This window comes from Moschus berezovskii, chromosome 23 (assembly GCF_049115385.1).
Source record: "Moschus berezovskii isolate FMDL1 chromosome 23, NW_MosBer_1.0, whole genome shotgun sequence".
NCBI lineage: Eukaryota > Metazoa > Chordata > Mammalia > Artiodactyla > Moschidae > Moschus > Moschus berezovskii.
This window is the reverse complement of record NC_142482.1, coordinates 9,048,643-9,068,553: the sequence shown is the minus strand read 5'-3', so window position 1 is coordinate 9,068,553 and position 19,911 is coordinate 9,048,643.

Here is a 19,911-nt window from a genome sequence, read left to right as displayed (position 1 = left end):
ATTTTTGTGGTGTTTCTGGAGATTTGGCGGGAAGCTGGGGGTACTTCTCGAGTTGAGACGGGGACCTCAGGAACTCGCTCGGGTTGCTTCAGGGAAGTCAGGTCCCCTTTTGTGTTGGAAGGGGAAATTCAGGATTACTCTCGAGCCATTAAATGGGAGTAGGGCCTCTTCTCGTGTTGAGTCCATAAAGTGTTTTTTACTCTCCAATCGGGACATATGTGTGAGGGAACTTTCTGAGTCACATAAAGGGTGTCACTACCATTTTGCCTTTCAATCGGGAATGTGGCTTTTCTCTTCAGATCCTACAGCACAAAATTACCTCATCTCGCACTGAGGGGATAATTTTGTGGTGTTTCCCGAGAAGCGGGGGAAGCTGGCAGTAATGTTCGAGGTACAACGACGACCTTAGCAACTCATTCCGGTTGCTTCAGGGAAGTCAAGACCCCTTTTGTGAAGCAAGTGGAAATTCGGGATTAATTTCACGACGTTAAATGGGAAAAGGGCCTCTTCTCGAGGTGAGACCATAAAGTGTGTTGTCCTCTCAAATGGGGACGGCTGTGTGAGGGAACTTTCTGAGTCCCATTAAGGATGTCAAGTATCCTTTTGCCTTTCAACAGGGAATGTCGGATTTCTCTTGAGATTCTGCAGCGCACAATTTCCTCAACTCGAATTGAGGGGATAATTTTGTTGTTTTTCTCTAGTGTCTACGGGAATCTTGGGGTACTTCTCGAGTTGCAACGAGGACCTCATGAACTCGCTCAGGTTGCTTCAGGAAAGTCAATTCCCCTTTTGTGTTGGAAGAGGAACTTCCAGGTTACTCCAGAGGCATTAAATGGGAATAGAGCCTCTTCTCAAGTTTAGTCCATAAGGTGAGTTCTACTCTCCAATCTGGAATGCTGTTTGAGGGAACTTTCTGAGTCGCATAAGGGGTGTCAAGTACACTTATGCCTTTCAAGCGGGAATGTGGGAATTCTCTTGAAATTCTGCAGTCCAAAATTTCCTCATTTCACATTGAGGGGAAAATTTTGTGGTGTTTCTCGAGTTGAGGTGGGAAGCTGGAGGTACCTCTCGAGTTGCAACAGGGACCTCAGGAACTAGCTAGGGTTGCTTCAGGGAATAAGGTCACCTTTTTTGTTGGAAGGGCAACTTCCGGATTACTCTCGAGCCGTTAAATGGGAATAGGACCTCTTCTCGAGTTTAGTCCAAAAAGTGTGATTTCCTCTCCTATGGGGCGGCTGTTTGAGGGAACTTTCTGAGTCGCACAAAGTTTGTCAAGTAACCTTTTGCCTTTCAAGCGGGAATGTGGGTCTTTTCTTTAGATCTGCAGCCCAAAATTTCCTCATTTCGCTTTGAGGAGATAATTTTGTGGTTTTCTCGAGTTGAGGGTACCTGGGTGTACTTCTCCAGTTGCCACGGGGACCTCAGCTACTCGCTCATATTGCTTTAGGGAAGTCAATTCCCCTTTTGTGAAGGAAGGGGAATTTCGGGAATACTCTCGAGCCATTACATGGGAATAGGGCCTCTTTTCGAGTTGAGTCCATAAAGTGTGTTCTCCTCTCCAATGGGGACAGCTGTGTGAGGGAAATTTCTGAGTCACATAAAGGGTGTAAAGTACAGTTTTGCCTTTCCAGCGGGAACGTGGGATTTCTTTTGAATTGTGCAGTACAAAATTTCCTGATCTAGCATTGAAGGGATAATTTTGTGGTGTTTCTCGTGTTACGGCAGGAAGCTGGGGGTAATTCTCGAGTAGCAAAGAGGACCTCAGGAACTCACTCAGGTTGCTTCAGGCAAGTCAGGTCCCCTTTTCTGTTGGAAGGGGAACTTCGGGATTACTCTCGAGCCGTTAAATGGGAATAGGGCCTCTTCTCGAGTTGAGTCCATAAATTGTGTTCTCCTCTCCAATGGGGACAACTGTGTGAGGGAATTTTCTGAGACTCACCCGTTTGCGCAGACCCGAGAGACCCCGGCCCCGCCTGCGCAGATGGGAGAGATGCCAGCCCCAGAGCAGCCGACCATGCAAAGATGCGCGGCCATGAGGAGCTACCACACGACTGAGGCCAGGGCAGGCGGCCTAGAGGAGGTACCCCACGTCCAATAGGCAGTGAATGTGCGAGGGAGGGCCGAGAGGATCTACTCACGTTCAAGATCAGGAGGGGCGGCCTTGAGGACTTAGCCCTCATCCAAGGTAAGGTGCAACAGCTACGCTTTCTTGAAGCAGCTGTGAAGAGATATCCCACACCCAAGGTAAGAGAAACTAAATAAGATGGTAGGTATTGCGAGGGGGCATCAGAGGGCAGACACACTGAAATCATAATCACAAGATCTAGTCGATCTGATCACATGGACCACAGCCGAATGTGGTCCACTGGAGAAGGGAATTGCAAACCACTTCAGTATACTTGACTTGAGAACCCCTGAACAATATCAAAGGGCAAAATGACAGGATACTGAATGAGGAATTCCCCAGGTCGGTAGGTGTCCAGTATGCTACTGGAGATCAGTGGAGAAATAACTCTAGAAGGAATGAAGGGATGGAGCAAAAGCAAAATCAGTACCCAGTTGTGGATGTGACTGATGATAGAAGCAAGGTCTGGTGCTGTAAAGAACAATATTGCATAGGAACCTGGAATGTTAGGTCCATGAATCAAGGCAAATTGGAAGTGGTCAAACAGGAGATCGCAAGAGTGAACATAGACATTCTAGGAATCAGTGAGTTAAAATGGACTGGAATGGGTGAATTTAAATCAGATGACCATTATATCTACTACTGTGGGCAGGAATCCCTTAGAAGAAATGGAGTAGCCATCATGGTCAACAAAAGAGTCCAAAATGCAGTACTTGGATGCAATCTTAAAAATGACAGAATGAATTCTGTTCGTTTCCAAGGCAAACCATTCAACATTACAGTAATCCAGGCGTATGCCCCAACCACTAACGCTGAAGAAGCCGAAGTTGAACGCTTCTATGAAGACCTACAAGACCTTTTAGAACTAACACCCAAAAAAGATGTCCTTTTCCTTATAGGGGACTGGAATGCAAAAGTAGGAAGTCAAGAAACATCTGGAGTAACAGGCAAATTTGCCCTTGGAGCACGGAATGAAGCAAGGCCAAGTCTGATAGAGTTTTGTCAAGAGAACGCACTGGTCATATCAAACACCCTCTTCCAACAACACAAGAGAAGACTCCACACGTGGACATCACCAGATGGTCAACACCGAAATCAGATTGATTATATTCTTTGCAGCCAAAGATGGAGAAGCTGTATACAGTTAGCAAAAACAAGACCAGGAGCTGACTGTGGCTCAGATCATGAACTCCTTATTGGAAAATTCAGACTGAAATTGAAGAAAGTAGGGAAAACCCCTAGAGCATTCAGATATGACCTAAATCAAATCCTTTATGATTATACAGTGGAAGTGAGAAATAGATTTAAGGGACTAGATCTAATAGATAGAGTGCCTGATGAACTCTGGACGGAAGTTCGTGACATTGTACAGGAGACAGGGACCAAGAGCATCCCCATGGAAAAGAAATGCAAAAAAAAGCAAAATGGCTGTCTGAGGTGGCCTTACAAATAGCTGTGAAAAGAAGAGAAGCGAAAAGCAAAGGAGAAAGGGAAAGATATAAGCATTAGAATGCAGAGTTCCAAAGAATAGCAAGGAGAGATAAGAAAGCCTTCCTCAGTAATTAATGCAAAGAAATAGAGGAAAACAACAGAATAGGAAAAAGAAGAGATCTCTTCAAGAACATTAAAGGTTTCAAGGGAACATTTCATGCAAAAATGGGCTCGATAAAGGACAGAAATGGCATGGACCTAACAGAAGCAGAAGATATTAAGAAGAGGTGGCAAGAATACACAGAAGAACTGTACAGAAATGATCTTCACGACCAGGATAGTCACGAAAATGTGATCACTGACCTAGAGCCAGACATCTTGGAATGTGAAGTCAAGTGGGCCTTAGATAGCATCACTACGAACAAAGCTAGTGAAAGTGATGGAATTCCAGTTGAGCTCTTTCAAATCTTGAAAGATGATGCTGTGAAAGTGCGGCACTCAATATGCCAGAACATTTGGAAAACTCAGCAGTGGCCACAGGACTGGAAAAGGTCAGTTTTCATTCCAATCCCAAAGAAAGGCAATGCCAAAGAATGATCAAACTACCGCACAATTGCACTCATCTCACACGCTGGTAAATTCATGCTCAAAATTCTCCAAGCCAGGCTTCAGCAATATGTGATCCGTGAACTCCCAGATGTTCAAGCGGGTTTTATAAAAGGCAGGGGCACCAGAGATCAAATTGCCAACATCGGCTGGATCATGGAGAAAGCAAGAGAGTTCCAGAAAAAACATCTATTTCTGCTTCATTGACTATGCCAAAGCCTTTGACTGTGTGGATCACAATAAACTGTGGATGATTCTGAAAGAGATGGGAATGTCAGACCACCTGACCTGCCTCTTGAGAAACCTGTATGCAGCTCAGGAAGCAACACTCAGAACTGTACATGGAACAGACTGGTTCCAAATAGGAAAAGGATTACGTCAAGGCTGCATATTGTCACCTTGCTTATTTGACTTAAATGCAGAGTACTTCATGAGAAATGCTGGGCTGGAAGAAGAACAAGCTGGAATCAAGATTGCTGGGAGAAATATCAATACCTCAGATATGCAGATGACACCACCTTTAGGGCAGAAAGTGAAGAGGAACTCAAAAGCCTCTTGATGAAAGTGAAAGAGGAAAGTGAAAAGGTTGGCTTGAAGCTCAACATTCAGAAAACAAAGATCATGGAATCTGGTCCCATCACTTCACTGAAAATAGATGGAAAAACAGTGGAAACAGTGTCAGACTTTATTTTTTTGGGCTCCAAAATCACTTCAAATGCTGATTGCAGTCATGAAATTAAAAGGCGCTTACTCCTTGGAAGGAAAGTTATGACCAACCTTGATAGGATATTAAAAAGCAGAGACATTACTTTGCCAGCAAATGTCCGTCTAGTCAAGGCTATGGTTTTTCCCGTGGTCATGTAAGGATGTGAGAGTTGGACTGTGAAGATAGCTGATTGCCGAAGAATTGATGCTTTTGAACTGTGGTGTTGGAGAAGACTCTTGAGAGTCCCTTGTACTGCAGGAAGATCCAACCACTCCATTCTAAGGGAGATCAATCCTGGGTGTTCATTGGAAGGACTGATTCTAAAGCTGAAACTGCAATACTTTGGCCAACTCATGAGACGAGTTGACTCACTGGAAAAGATTCTGATACTAGGAAAGGATGGGGGTAGGAGAAGTGGACGACAGAGAATGAGATGGCTGGATAGCATCACCGACTCTGTGGACATGAGTTTGAGTGAATTCTGGGAGTGGGTGATGGACAGGGAGGCCTGGCGCACAGTGATCCATTAGGTTGCGGAGAGTCGGACACGACTGAGCGACTGAACTAAACTGAATAAAGTGTGTCAAGTACCCTTTTAACTTTCAGGCGGATATGTGGAATTTCTCTTGATTGTGCAGTGCAAAATTTCCTCATCTAGCCTTGAGGGGATAATTTTGTTGTGTTTCTCGAGATCCGGCGGAAAGCTGGGTGTAATTCTCGAGTTGCAACGGGGACCTCAGGAATTCGCTCGGGTTTCTTCAGGGAAGTCAAGTTCACTTTTGTGTTGGAAGGGGAACTTCCGGATTACTCTCCAGCCATTAAATGGGAATAGGGCCTCTTCTCAAGTTGAGTCCAAAAAGTGTGTTCTCCTCTCCAATGGGGACTGCTATGTCAGGGAACATTGTGAGTCGCATAAAGGGTGTCAAGTAACATTTTTCCTTTCAAGCGGGAATGTGGGATTTCTCTTGACATTCTGCAGCAAAAAATTTCCCCATCTCCCATTGAAGGATAATTTTGAAGTGTTTCTCGAGTTGCAGCCGGAAACTGCGGGTTCTTCATGAATTGCGATGGGGACCTCAGGTATTCGCTCGGGTTGCTACAGCGAATTCAGTTCCCTTTTTGTGTTCGAAGGGGAATTTCGGGATTACTCTCGAGTCGTTAAATGGGAATTGGCCTCTTCTTGAGTTGAATTCATAAAGTGTGTCCTCCTCTCCAATGGGGACGGCTGAGTGAGGGAACTTTCTGAATCGCATAAAGGGTGTCCAGTACCCTTTGCCTTTCAAGAGGGAATGTGGGATTTCTCTTGGGATTCTGCAGCATAAAATTTCCTCCTCTTGCATTGAGGAGATAATTTTGTGGTGTTTCTCGAGTTGCGTCGGGAAGCTGGGGTTACTTCTAGAGTTGCGAAGGGGACTTCAGCAACTAGCTCGGGTTTCTTCAGGGAAGTCAGGTCCCATTTTATGTTGGAAGGGGGAATTCGGGATTACACTGGAGCCGTAAAATGGGAATAGGGCCTCCTCTCGAGTTGAGTTCCATAAAGTGTGTTCTCCTCTCCAATGGGGACTAACAGTGTTAGGGAAATTTCTGAGTCGAATTATTGTTGTCAAGTAACCTTTTGCCTTTCAAGCTGAAATGTGGGATTCCTCTTGAGATCTGCTGCGCAAAATTTCCTCATCTCACATTAAGGGTATAATTTTCTGCTGTTTCTCGAGTTGCGGCGGGAAGATTGGGGTATTTCTTGAGTTGCAACGGGGACCTCAGGAACTCACTCGGGTTGCTTCAGAGAATTCTGGTCCCATTTTGTGTTGGAAGGGGAACTTTCGGATTACTATCGAGCTATTAAATGGGAATAGGGCCTCTTCTCGAGTTGAATCCATAAAGTGTTTTCTCCTGTCCAATTGGGACGTCTGTGTGAGGGAAATTTATGTGTCGCATAAAGAGTGTCAAGTACCCTTTTGATTTTCAGGTGAGAATGTGGGATTTCTCTTGAATAGTGCTGCGCAAAATTTCCTCATCTCGCATTGAGGGGATAATTTTGTAGTGTTTCTCCTGTTGAGGCGGGAAGCTGGGGGTACATATCGAGTTGCGACATGAAATTCAGGAACTCGCTCGTGTTGCTTCAGGGAAGTTAGGTCCCCTATTTAATGAAAAGGGAATTTCGGCATTACTCTCGAGCCCTTAAATGGAAATAGGGCCTCTTCTCGAATTGAGTCCGTAAAGTAGTTTCTACTCTCCAATGGGGACGACTGTGTGAGGGAAATTTCTGAGTCGCATAAAGCGTTTGAAGTACCTGTTTGCCTTTCAAGCGGGAAAGTAGGATTTATCTTGAGATTCTGCAGCGCAAAATTTCCTCACCTCACATTGAGGGGATAATTTTGTGGTGTTTCTCGAGTTTCGGCGGGAAGTTGGGGGAACTTCTCGAGTTGCGACGGGGACCTCATTAACTCGCTTGGGTTTCATCTGGGAAATCAGGTCCGCTTTTGTGTTGGGAGGGGAATTTGGGGATTACTCTCGATCCGTTAAATGGGAATAGGGCCTCTTCTCGATTTGAGTCCATAAAGTGTGTTCTACTCTCCAATGGGGATGGCTGATTGAGGGAACTTTCTGAGTCCCATAAAGGGTGTCAAGTACACTTTTGCCTTTGAAGTGGGAATATTTGATTTCTCTTGAGTTTCTGCAGTGGAAAATTTCCTCATCTCGCATTGAGGGGTAATTTTGTGGTGTTTCTCGAGTTGCGGTGGGAAGATTGGGGTATTTCTCGAGTTGCGACGGGGAACTCAGGAACTCGCTCGGGTTGCTTCAGGGAGGTCAGGTCCCCTTTTTTGTTGGAAGGGGAATTTCCGGATTACTCTCGAGCTGTTAAATGGGAATAGGGCCTCTTCTCGAGTTGAGTTCATAAAGTGTGTTCTCCTCTCCAATTGGAATGTCTGTGTGAGGGAAATTTGTATGTCGCATAAAGGGTGTCAAGTACCCTTTTGATTTTCTGTCGAGAATGTGGGATTTGTCTTGAATAATGCTGCGCAAAATTTCCTCACCACGCATTGAAGGGATAATTTTCTGATGTTTCTCCTGTTGAGGCGAGAAGCTGGGGGAACTTCTCGAATAGCGACGAAGACCTCAGGAACTCACTCTGGTTACTTTAGGCATGTCAGGTCCCCTTTTGTGTTGGTAGGCAAACTTCGCCGTTACTCTCGAGCCCTTAAATGGTAATAGGGCCTCTTCTAGGGTTGAGTCCATAAAGTGTGTTCTCCTCTTTAATGGGGACAGATGTGTGAGGGAAATTTATGAGTCACATAAAGGCTGTCAAGTACCCTTTTGATTTTCAGGCGGGAATATGGAATTTCTCTTGAATTGTACAGTGCAAAATTTCCACATCTCGCATTGAGCGGATAATTTTGTGGTGTTACGCCTGTTGAGGCCGGAAGCTGGGGGTACATCTCGAATTGCGACGGGGATGTCAGGAACTCGCTCGGGTTCCTTCAGGGAAGTAAATTCCCCTTTTGTGAAGTAGGGGAAACCTCAGGATTACTCTCGAACCGTTAAAGGGGAATAGCGCCTCTTCTCGTGTTGAGTCCAAAAAGTGTGTTTTCCTCACCAATGGGAACGGCTGTGTGAGGGAACTTTCTGAGTCTCATAAAGTTTGTCAAGTACACTTTTGCCTTTCTAGAGGGAATGTGGGATGTCTCTTGAGATTCTGCAGCAAAAAATTTTAGTCATTTCACATTGAGGGGATAATTTTGTGGTGTTTCTCGATTTACGGCGGGAAGTTGGGTACTTCTTGAGTTGCGACGGGGACCTCAGGAACTCGCTCGGGTTGTTTCAGAGAAGTCAGGTTCCCTTTTGTGTTGGAAGGGAAACTTTGGGATTTCTCCCAAGACATTAAATGGGAATAGGGCCTCTGCTAGAGTTGAGTCCTTAAATTGTGTTCCCCTCTCCAATGGGGACGTCTGTTAGGGAACTTTCTGAGTCGCATAAAGTGTGTCAAATAAACTTTTGCCTTTCAAGCAGAAATGTGGGATTTCTCTTGAGATTCTGCAGCGCACAAATACCTTATCTGGCATTGAGGGAATAATTTTGAGGTGTTTCTCCAGTTGGGCCTGGTAGGTGGAGTATTTTACGAAATGCGACAGGGACTTCAGGAATTTGCTCGGGTTGCTTCAGGGAAGTCAGTTCCCTTTTTGTTGGAAGGAGAACTTTCGGAATACTCTCGAGCCGTAAAATGGGAATAGGGCCTCTTCTCGAGTTGAGTCCATAAAGTGTGTTCTCCTCTCCAATGGGGACGGCTGTGTGAGCGAACTTTCTGAGTCGCATAAATGGTGTCAAGTACCCTTTTGCCTTTCAAGAGGGAATGTAGTATTTCTCTTGAGATTCTGAGCGCAAAATTTCCTCATCTCGCATTGAGAGGATAATTTTGTGGGGTTTCTGGACATGGGGAGGAAAGCTGGGGGTACTTCTCGAGTTGCGACGGGGACCTCAGGAACTCGCTCGGGTTTCTTCAGGGAAGGAAGGTCCCCTTTTGTGATGGGAGGGGAACTTCCGGTTTACTCTTGAGCCATTAAATGGGAATAGGGCCTCATCTCTTTTTTTTTGTGGTATCTTTGGTTTTTTTTTTTTGTAATTAATTTATTTTTTATTGGAGGCAAATTATTTTACAATATTATATTCGTTGATTTTGCCATACATTGACATGAATTCGCCCCGGGTTTACATAAGTTTCCCCTCCTGAACCCCCCTCCCACCTCCCTCCTCCCTTTATCCTCCCTCTGGGTCATCCCCGCATGCCAGCCCCTAGCATCCTATAACATGCATTGACCCTGAACTAGTGATTCGTTTCACATATGACAACATGCGTGTTTCAATGCCATTATCCCAAATCATCCAACCCTCACCCTCTCCCATAGAGTCCCAAAGACTGTTCTATACATCTGTGTCTCTTTTGCTGTCTCGAATACAGGGTTATCATTTGTATCTTTCTAAATTCCATATATATGCGTTAGTATACTCTATTGGTGTTTTTCTTTCTGGCTTACTTCACTCTGTATAATAGGCTCCAGTTTCATCCACCTCATTAGAACTGATACAAATGTATTCTTTTTAATGGCTGAATAATACTCCATTGTGTATATGTACCAAAGCTTTCTTATCCATTCGTCTGCAGATGGACATCTAGGTTGCTTCCATGTCCTGGCTATTATAAACAGTGCTGCAATGAACATTGGAGTACATGTGTCTCTTTCAATTCTGGTTTCTTCGGTGTGTATGCCCAGGAGTGCGATTGCTGGATCATATGGCAGTTCTATTTCCAGTTTTTTGAGGAATCTCCACACTGTTCTCCATAGTGGCTGTACTAGTTTGCATTCCCACCAACATTGTAAGAGGGTTCCCTTCTCTCCACACCCTCACCAGCATTTATTGCATTTAGACTTTTGGATAGCAGCCATTCTGACTGGTGTGAAATGGTATCTCATCGTGGTTTTGATTTGCACATCTCTGATTATGAGGGATATTGAGCATTTTTTCATGTGTTTGTTAGCCATCTTCATGTCTTCTTTGGAGAAATGTCTGTTTAGTTCTTTGTCCCATTTTTTGATTGGGTCATTTATTTTTCTGGAATTGACCTGCAGGAGCTACTTGTATATTTTGGAGATTAATCCTTTATCCGTTGCTTCATTTGCTATTATTTTCTCCAATTCTGAAGGCTGTCTTTTCACCTTACTTATAGTTACCTTTGGTCTGCAGAAGCTTTTGATTTTAATTAGGTCCCATTTGTTTATTTTTTCTTTAATTTCCAATATTCTGGGAGGTGGGTCATGGAGGATCCTGCTGTGATTTATGTCGGAGAGTGTTTTGCCTACATTCTCCTCTAGGAGTTTTATAGGTTCTGGTCTTACATTTAGCTCTCTAATCCATTTTGAATTTATTTTTGTGTATGGTGTTAGGAAGTGTTCTAGTTTCATTCTTTTACAAGTGGCTGACCAGTTTTCCCAGCACCACTTGTTAAAGAGACTGTCTTTTCTCCATTTTATATTCTTGCCTCCTTTGTCAAAGATGAGGTGTCCATAGGTGCGTGGATTTATCTCTGGGCTTTCTATTTTGTTCCATTGATCTATATTTCTGTCTTTATGCCAGTACCATACTGTCTTGATGACTGTGGCTTTGTAGTAGAGCCTGAAGTCCGGCAGGTTAATTCCCCCAGTTCCATTTTTCTTCCTCAAGATTGCTTTGGCTATTCGAGGTTTTTTGTATTTCCATACAAATTGTGAGATTATTTGTTCTAGTTCTGTGAAAAATATCGTTGGTAGATTTATAGGGATTGCATTGAATGTATAAATTACTTTGGGTAGTATACTCATTTTTACAATATTTATTCTTCCAATCCATGAACATGGTATATTTCTCCATCTATTAGTGTCCTCTTTGATTGCTTTCAGTAGTGTTTTATAGTTTTCTATGTACAAGTCTTTTGTTTCCTTAAGTAGATATATTCCTAAGTATTTAATTCTTTTCGTTGCAACAGTGAATGGAATAGTTTCCTTAATTTCTCTTTCTATTTTCTCATTATTGGTGTATAGGAATGCAAGGGATTTCTGTGTGTTGATTTTATATCCTGCAACATTACTGTAATCATTGATTAGCTCTAGTAGTTTTCTGGTAGAGTCTCTAGGGTTTTCTGTGTAGAGGATCATGTCATCAGCGAACAGTGAAAGTTTTATTATACTTTTCCAATTTGGATTCCTTTTATGTCTTTTTCTGCTCTGATTGCTGTGGCCAAAACTTCCAGAACTATGTTGAATAGTAGTGGTGAGAGTGGGCACCCTTGTCTTGTTCCTGACTTTAGGGGAAATCCTTTCTGTTTTTCACCATTGAGGATAATATTTGCTGTGGGTTTGTCATATATAGCTTTTATTATGTTAAGATATGTCCCTTCTATTCCCACTTTCTGGAAGGTTTTTATCATAAATGGATGTTGTATTTTGTCAAAGGCTTTCTCTGCATCTATTGAGATAATCATATGATTTTTATTTTTCAGTTTGTTAATGTGCTGTATTACGTTGATTAATTTGCGGATATTGAAGAATCCTTGCATTCCTGGGATAAAGCCCACTTGGTCATGATGTATGATCTTCTTAATATGTTGTTGGATTCTGATTGCTAGAATTTTGTTAAGGATTTTTGCATCTATGTTCATCAGTGATATTGGCCTGTAGTTTTCTTTTTTGTGGGATCTTTAGCAGGTTTTATGATTAGAGTGATGGTGGCCTCATAGAATGAGTTTGGAAGTTTCCCTTCCTCAGCAATTTTCTAGAAGAATTTGAGTAGAATAGGTGTTAGCTCTTCTCTAAATTTTTGATAGAATTCGGCTGTGAAGCCGTCTGGACCAGGGCTTTTGTTTGCTGGAAGATTCTTGATTGCAGCCTCTAGTTCCGAGCTTGTGATGGGTCTGTTCAGATTTTCTATTTCTTCCTGGTTCAGTTTTGGAAAGTTGTACTTTTCTAGGAATTTGACAATTTCTTCCAGGTTATTCATTTTATTGCCATATAACTGCTGATAGTATTCTCTAATAATCCTTTGTATTTCTGTGTTGTCATTTGTGATCTCTCCATTTTCATTTCTAATTTTATTGATTTGATTCTTCTCCATTTGTTTCTTGATAAATCTGGCTAGTGGTTTGTCAATTTTATTTACCTTCTCGAAGAACCAGCTTTTGGCTTTGTTGATTTTTGCTATGGTCTCTTCTGTTTCTTTTGCATTTATCTCTGCCCTAATTTTTACGGTTTCTTTCCTTCTACTGACACTGGGGTTCTTCATATCTTCCTTTTCTAGTTCCTTTAGATGTAGAGTTAGGTTATTTCGTTGACTTTTTTCTTGTTTCTTGATGTGTGCCTCTATTGCTATGAACTTCCCCCTTAGTACTGCTTTTACAGTGTCCCAGAGGTTTTGGGTTGTTGTGTTTTCATTTTCATTCATTTCTATGCATATTTTGATTTCTCTTTTGATTTCTTCTATGATTTGTTCATTATTCAGCAGCGTGTTGTTCAGCCTCCATATGTTGGCATTTTTAATAGTTGTTCTCCCGTAATTGAGATCTAATCTTATTGCATTGTGGTCAGAAAAGATGCATGGAATGATTTCAACTTTTTTGAATTTACCAAGGCTAGATTTATGGCCCAGGATGTGATCTATCCTGGAAAAGGTTCCATGTGCACTTGAGAAAAAGGTGAAATTCACTGTTTTGGGGTGAAATGTCCTATAGATATCTATTAGGTCTAACTGGTCTATTGTATCATTTAAAGTTTGTGTTTCCTTGTTAATTTTCTGTTTAGTTGATCTATCCATAGATGTAAGTGGGGTATTAAAATCTCCCACCATTATTGCATTATTGTTAATTTCCCCTTTCATACTTGTTTGTAATTGTCTTACATATTGCGGTGCTCCTATGTTGGGTGCATAAATATTTATAATTGTTTTATCTTCTTCTTGGATTGATACTTTGATCATTATGTAGTTTCCTTCTTTGTCTCTTTTCACAGCCTTTGTGTTAAAGTCTATTTTATCTGATATGAGTATTGCTACTCCTGCTTTCTTTTGGTCTCTATTTGCATGGAATGTTTTTTTCCAGCCCTTCACTTTCAGTCTGTATGTGTCCCTCGTTTTGAGGTGGGTCTCTTGCAGACAACATATATGGGGTTCTTGTTTTTGTATCCATTCAGCCAGCCTTTGTCTTTTGGTTGGGGCATTCAACCCATTTACGTTTAAGGTAATTATTGATAAATGCGATCCCGTAGCCATTTTCTTTATTGCCTTGGGTTCGAGTTTATACACCCTTTCTGTGTTTCCTGTCTAAAAAAGATCCTTTAGCATTTGTTGGAGAGCTGGTTTGGTGATGCTGAATTCTCTCCGCTTTTGCTTGTCTGTAAATCTTTTGATTTCTCCTTCATATTTGAATGAGATCCTTGCTGGGTACAGTAGTCTGGGCTGTAGGTTATTTTCTTTCATCACTTTAAGTATGTCTTGCCATTCCCTCCTGGCCTGAAGAGTTTCTGTTGAAAGATCAGCTGTTATCTTTATGGGAATCCCCTTGTGTGTTATTTGCTGTTTTTCCCTTGCTGCTTTTAATATTTGTTCTTTGTGTTTGATCTTTGTTAATTTGATTAATATGTGTCTTGGAGTATTTCGCCTTGGGTTTATCCTGTTGCGGACTCTCTGGGTTTCTTGGACTTTTGTGATTATTTCTTTCCCTATTTTAGGGAAGTTTTCAACTATTATCTCCTCAAGTATTCTTTCATGGTCTTTCTTTTTGTCTTCTTCTTCTGGGACTCCTATGATTCGAATGTTGGAGTGTTTAACATTGTCCCAGAGATCTCTAATATTGTTCTCATTTCTTTTAATTTGTTTTTCTTTTTTCCTCTCTGTTTCATTTATTTCTACAATTCTATCTTCTAGCTCGCTTATCCTGTCTTCTGCCTCTGTTATTCTACTGTTTGTTCTCTCCAGAGTGTTTCTGATCTCATCTATTGCATTATTCATTGTATATTGACTCTTTTTTATTTCCTCTAAGTCCTTCTTAAACCTTTCTTACATCTTCTCCATCCTTTTCTCCAGGTTATTTATCTGTAACTCCATTTTGCTTTCAAGATTTTGAATCATTTTCACCACCAAAATTCGAAATTCTTTATCAGGTAGATTCCCTATATCTTCCTCTTTTGTTTGTGTTGGTGGGCATTTATCTTGTTCCTTTACTTGCTGGGTATTTCTCTGCCTCTTCATCTTGCTTATAATGCTTTGCTTGGGGTGGCCTTTCCCTCTTCTGGCCGTTTGTGGAGATCTCTTTATTATGTAGTTTCCTCTCTGTGTGTGGGGTTGGACAGGTGACTTGTCAAAGTTCCCTGGTTATGGAAGCTTGTGTCAGTGTTCTGGTGGGTGCAGCTGGATTTGTTCTCTCTGGAGTGCAATGAAGTGTCCAGTAATGAGTTATGAGATGGCAGTGCGTTTGGAGTGACTTTGGGCAGACTGTATATTGAAGCTCAGGGCTGTGTTCCTGGAGAATTTGAGTGGTATGTCTTGTTCTCGAACTTGTTGACCCTTGGGTGGTGCTTGGTTTTAGTGTAGGTATGGAGACGTTTGATGAGCTCCTATCGATTAATGTTCCCTGGAGTCAGGAGTTCTCTGGTGTTCTCAGGATTCGGCCTTAAGCCTCTTGCCTCTGGTTTTTGGTCTTATTCTTGGAGTAGCCTCTAGACGTCTCTATCTGTCATTTCCAAGGTGGTTCCCTCTGTTTTAGCTTCTGTTTGCTGGTTTCTTCAGTGTTTAATTTCCGCCCTGATACTAGGGGGTGGGTGGACACTTTTTAAGGCTCAGTTGTTCAGTCCTGTTCTGGGAAGGGAGGAACGCTGCAGTCGAATATCTCTGGCGTCTGTGGGGAGTGCTCGCAGCGTCTCGGCCACACTGGGTTTGCCGCCGCTCACAGCACGTATGCTGTCCCACTCTATACTGCACAGGCTCTAGGTTGCTCTGCCGGGAGCTGTCTGAGGCCGGCGCCGGGTTGTATGCACTTCCCAGGTCTGAGCGGCTCAAGTTCAGGTTCTCAGGTACTCTACAAAGGTGCAGACTTGGTTGGGCCTGCGTTTTGTGCCTTCCCCGGTCCGAGCAGCTCAGGGGACCAGGTGTTTGGCGAGCGCGGTCTCTGCGACTTATCGCCTCCCCAGTCCCCACCACTCAGTTTTCTGGGTGTTCAACAGGCGCAACTTCTCAGGGGGATATCGACCGGCCCGAGCCCAAGAAGTCCTGAATAGCAACAAGCCTGTCTGCAGTTTGTATCAGATGCCTTTCTGGGGCCGCGGTTGCCTGCTCCAGCTCTGGCTGCGCTCCCTGCCTGTCTCGGCGGGGGATGGGGGATGGGCCAGCCGCAGCCACCTCACTCTGCTCAGTCCTTTATTCTGTGAGCGGGGCTGGCCGATTCGTAGGTTAGAGCTTTCTGCCTTTTCCTGGTGAAGCTATCCCACAGTCTGCTTTGCTCTCCCCATTTCTCTCAAATTGTTCTCGCGGCATTCAAGCCCAGTCCTCTCTCTAAGCAGTTCAGCCGGCTCCTCCCTGCCCAGCCCCCGCTTGCCAATGGTGTATGCAGACGTCTGCGCTGCTTCTCCACTGGGAGTTACCGTTTGGCGGGTAATCTGTGGGTTTTTAAAAAAATCTTAAAAAAAAAGAGGGTTATGTGGCCCTCTGAGCTTCCAAGGCTTGCCACAGATTCGCCAGTGAGAGTGTTTCCTGGTGTTTGGAAAGTTCTTTCTTTTTAAAGCCTCCCTTCACGGGACGGAGCTCCGTCCTTACTTCTTTTGTCTCGCTTTTTATCTTTTAGGTTTTTTCCTACCTCCTTTCGAAGACAATGGGCTGCTTTTCTGGGTGCCTGACGTCCTCTGCCAGCATTCAGAAGTTGTTTTGTGGACTTTACTCGGCGTTCAAATGTTCTTTTGATGAATTTGTGGGGGAGAGAGTGGTCTCTCTGTCCTATACCTCCGCCATCTTGTTCCTTCCACCCTTTTCGCCTTTCAAGCGGGAATGTGGGATTTCTCTTGAGAATCTGCAGCGCAAAATTTCCTCATCTTGCATTGAGGGGATAATTTTGTGGTGTTTCTCGAATTGCGGTTGGGGATTTCTCGAGTTGCGACAAGGACCTCAGGAACTTACTCGAGTTACTTCAGGTAAGTCAGGTCCCCTTTTGTGCTGGAAGGGGGACTTCCGGATTACAATCGAGTTCTTTAATGGGAATTGGGCCTCTTCTCGAGTTGAGTCCATAATGTGTGTTCTCCTCTCCAATGGGGACGGATGTTAGGGAACTTTCTGAATGGCATAAAGTGTATCAAGTACCGTTTTGCTTTTCAAGCGGGAATATGGGATTTCTCTTGAAATTCTGCAGCGAAAAATTTCCTCATCTCACATTGAGGGGATAATTTTGTGGTGTTTCACGAATTGCGGCGGGATACTGGGGGTACTTCTCGAGTTGCCAGGTGGACTTCAGGAACTCACTCGAGTTACTTCAGGGAAGTCAGGTCCCATTTTGTGCTGGAAAGGGAACTTCCAGATTACTCTCGAGCCGTTAAACAGGAATATTGCTTCTTCTCCATTTGAGTCCATAAAGTGTGTTCTCCTCTCCACTGAGGACCATTGTTAGGGACCATTCTGAGTCGCCTAAAGGGAGTCAAGTACCCTTTTGCCTTTCAAGCAGGAATGTGGGATTTCTCTTGAGATTTTGCAGCGCAAAATTTCCTCATCTCACATTAAGGGGTAATTTTGTAGAGTTTCTCGAGTTGCGGAAGGAAGCAGGGGGTACTCTTGAATTGCAACGGGGACCTCAGGAACTCGGTCTGGTTTCTTCAGGTAAGTCAAGTCCCCTTTTGTGTTGGAAGGGGAACTTCCGGATTACTCTCCAGCCGTTAAATGGGAATATTGCCTCTTCTCGATTTGAGTCGACAAGTGCGTTCTCCTCTCCTCTGCAGAGAGATGTTAGGGACCATTCTGAGTCGCCTAAAGGGACTCAAGTACCCTTTTGCATTTCAATCAGGAATGTGTGATTTCTCTTGTGATTCTGCAGCTCAAAATTTCCTCATCTCGCATTGAGGGGATCATTTTGTGCTGTTTCTCGAATTGCGGTTGGAAGCTGCGGGGTTTTCTCGAGTTGCGACTTGGACCTCAGGAACTCACTCGAGTTACTTCAGGGAAGTCAGGTCCCCTTTTATGCCAGAGGAGAAACTTCCGGATTACTCTCGAGCCCATTAATGGGAATAGGACATCTTCTCAAGTTGAGTCCATAATGTGTGTTCTCCTCTCCAATGGGGATGGATGTTAGGGAACTTTCTGAATGGCATAAAGTGTGTGAAGTACCCTTTTGCTTTTCAAGCGGGAATGTGGTATTTCTCTTGAAATTCTGCAGCGAAAAATTACCTCATCTCACATTGAGGGTATACTTTTGTGGTGTTTCACGAATTGTGGCTGTATACTGGGGGTACTTCTCGAGTTGCGAGGTGGACTTCAGGAACTCACTCGAGTTACTTCAGGGAAGTCAGGTCCCATTTTGTGCTGGAAGGGGAACTTCCAGATTACTCTCGAGCCGTTAAACAGGAATATTGCCTCTTCTCGATTTGAGTCCACAAAATGTATTCTCCTCTCCACTGAGGACGGATGTTAGGGACCATTCTGAGTCTCCTGAAGGGAATCAAGTACCATTTTGCCTTTCAAGCGGGAATGTGGGATTTCTCTTGAGCTTCTGCAGCGCAAAATTTCCTCATCTCGCATTGAGGGGATAATTTTTTGGTGTTTCTCGAATTGCGGCAGGAACCTGTGGGTACTTCTTGAGTTGGGACGGGGACTTGAGGAAGTCACTCGGGTTGCTTCAAGGAAGTCAATCCCCTTTTGTGTTGCAAGGGAAACTTCCAGATTCCTCTCGTGCCCTTTAATGGGAATAGAGCCTCTTCTCAAATTACGTCCATAAAGTGTGTTCTCCTCTCCAATGGGGATGGAAGTTAGGGAACTTTCTGAGTGGTATAACGTGTGTCAAGTACACTTTTGCCATTCAAGCGGGAATATGGGAGTTCTCTTGAGATTCTACAGTGCAAAATTACCTCATCTCGCATTGAGGGGATAATTTGGTGGTTTTTCTCGAGTTGTGGCGGGAAGCAGGTTGTAATTCTTGAGGTGTGACGGCGACCTCAGGAACTCGTTCACGTTGCTTCAGGGAAGTCAAGTCCCCTTTTTTGTTGAAAGGGGAACTTCCGGATTACTCTCGAGCCTTTAAATAGTAATATTGCCTCTTCTCGATTTGACTCCATTAAGTGTGTTCTCCTCCCTAATGGGGATGGATATTAGGGAACATTCTGAGTCGCCTTAAGGGAGTCAAGTACCCTTTTGCCTTTCAAGCGGGAATGTGGGATTTCTCTTGAGATTCTGCAGCACAAAATTTCCTCATTTCGCATTGAGCAGATAATTTTTTGGTGTTTCTCGAATTGCGGCGGGAAGTTGGGGGTACTTCTCGAGTTGTGATGGGGACCTCAGGAACTCACTCATGTTACTTCGGGGAAGTCGGTCCCCTTTTGTGCTGGAAGGGGAACTTCCCGATTACCGTTTAATGGGAATAGGCCATTTAATGGGAATAGGCCCTCTACTCGAGTTGAGTCCATAAATTGTGTTCTCCTCTCCAATGGAAACGGAGGTTAGTAAACTTTCTGAGTGTCATAAAGAGTTTCAAGTACCCTTTTGCCTTTCAATTGGGAATGTGGGATTTCTCTTGAGATTCTGCAGCGCAAAATTACCTCATCTCGCATTGAGGGGATAATATGGTGGTGTTTCTCGAATTTCAGCAGGAAGCTGGGGGTAGTTCTCTGGTTGCGGCGGGGACCTCAGGATCTCACTCGAATTACTTCAGGGAAGTCAGGTCCCCTTTTGGGCTGGAAGGGGAACTTCCAGATTACTCTCGAGCCGTTAAATGGGAATATTGCCTTTTCTCCATTTGAGTCATTAAAGTGTTTTCTCCTCTCCAATGAGGATGGATGTTAGGGAACATTTTGAGTCGCATATAGGGAGTCAAGTACCATTTTGCCTTTCAAGCGGAAATGTGGGATTTCTCTTGAGATTAGGCAGCGCAAAATATCATCATCTAGAAATTTGGGGATGATTTTGTGGTGTTTCTCGAATTGCCGATGGAACCTGGGGGAATTTCTCGAGTTACGACGAGGACCTCAGGAACTTACTCAAGTTACTTCAGGGAAGTCAGGTCCCCTTTTGTGCTGGAAGGGGGACTTCCGGATTACAATCGAGTCCTTTAATGGGAATAGGGTGTCTTGTCGAGTTGAGTCCATAAAGTGTGCTCTCCTCTTCAATGGGGATGGATGTTAGGGAACTTTCTGAATGGCATAAAGTGTGTCAAGTTCCCTTTTGCTTTTCAAGCGGGAATGTGGGATTTCTCTTGAAATTCTGCAGCGAAAAATTTCCTCATCTTACATTGAGGGGATAATTTTGTGGTGTTTCACGAATTGCGGCGGGATACTGGGGC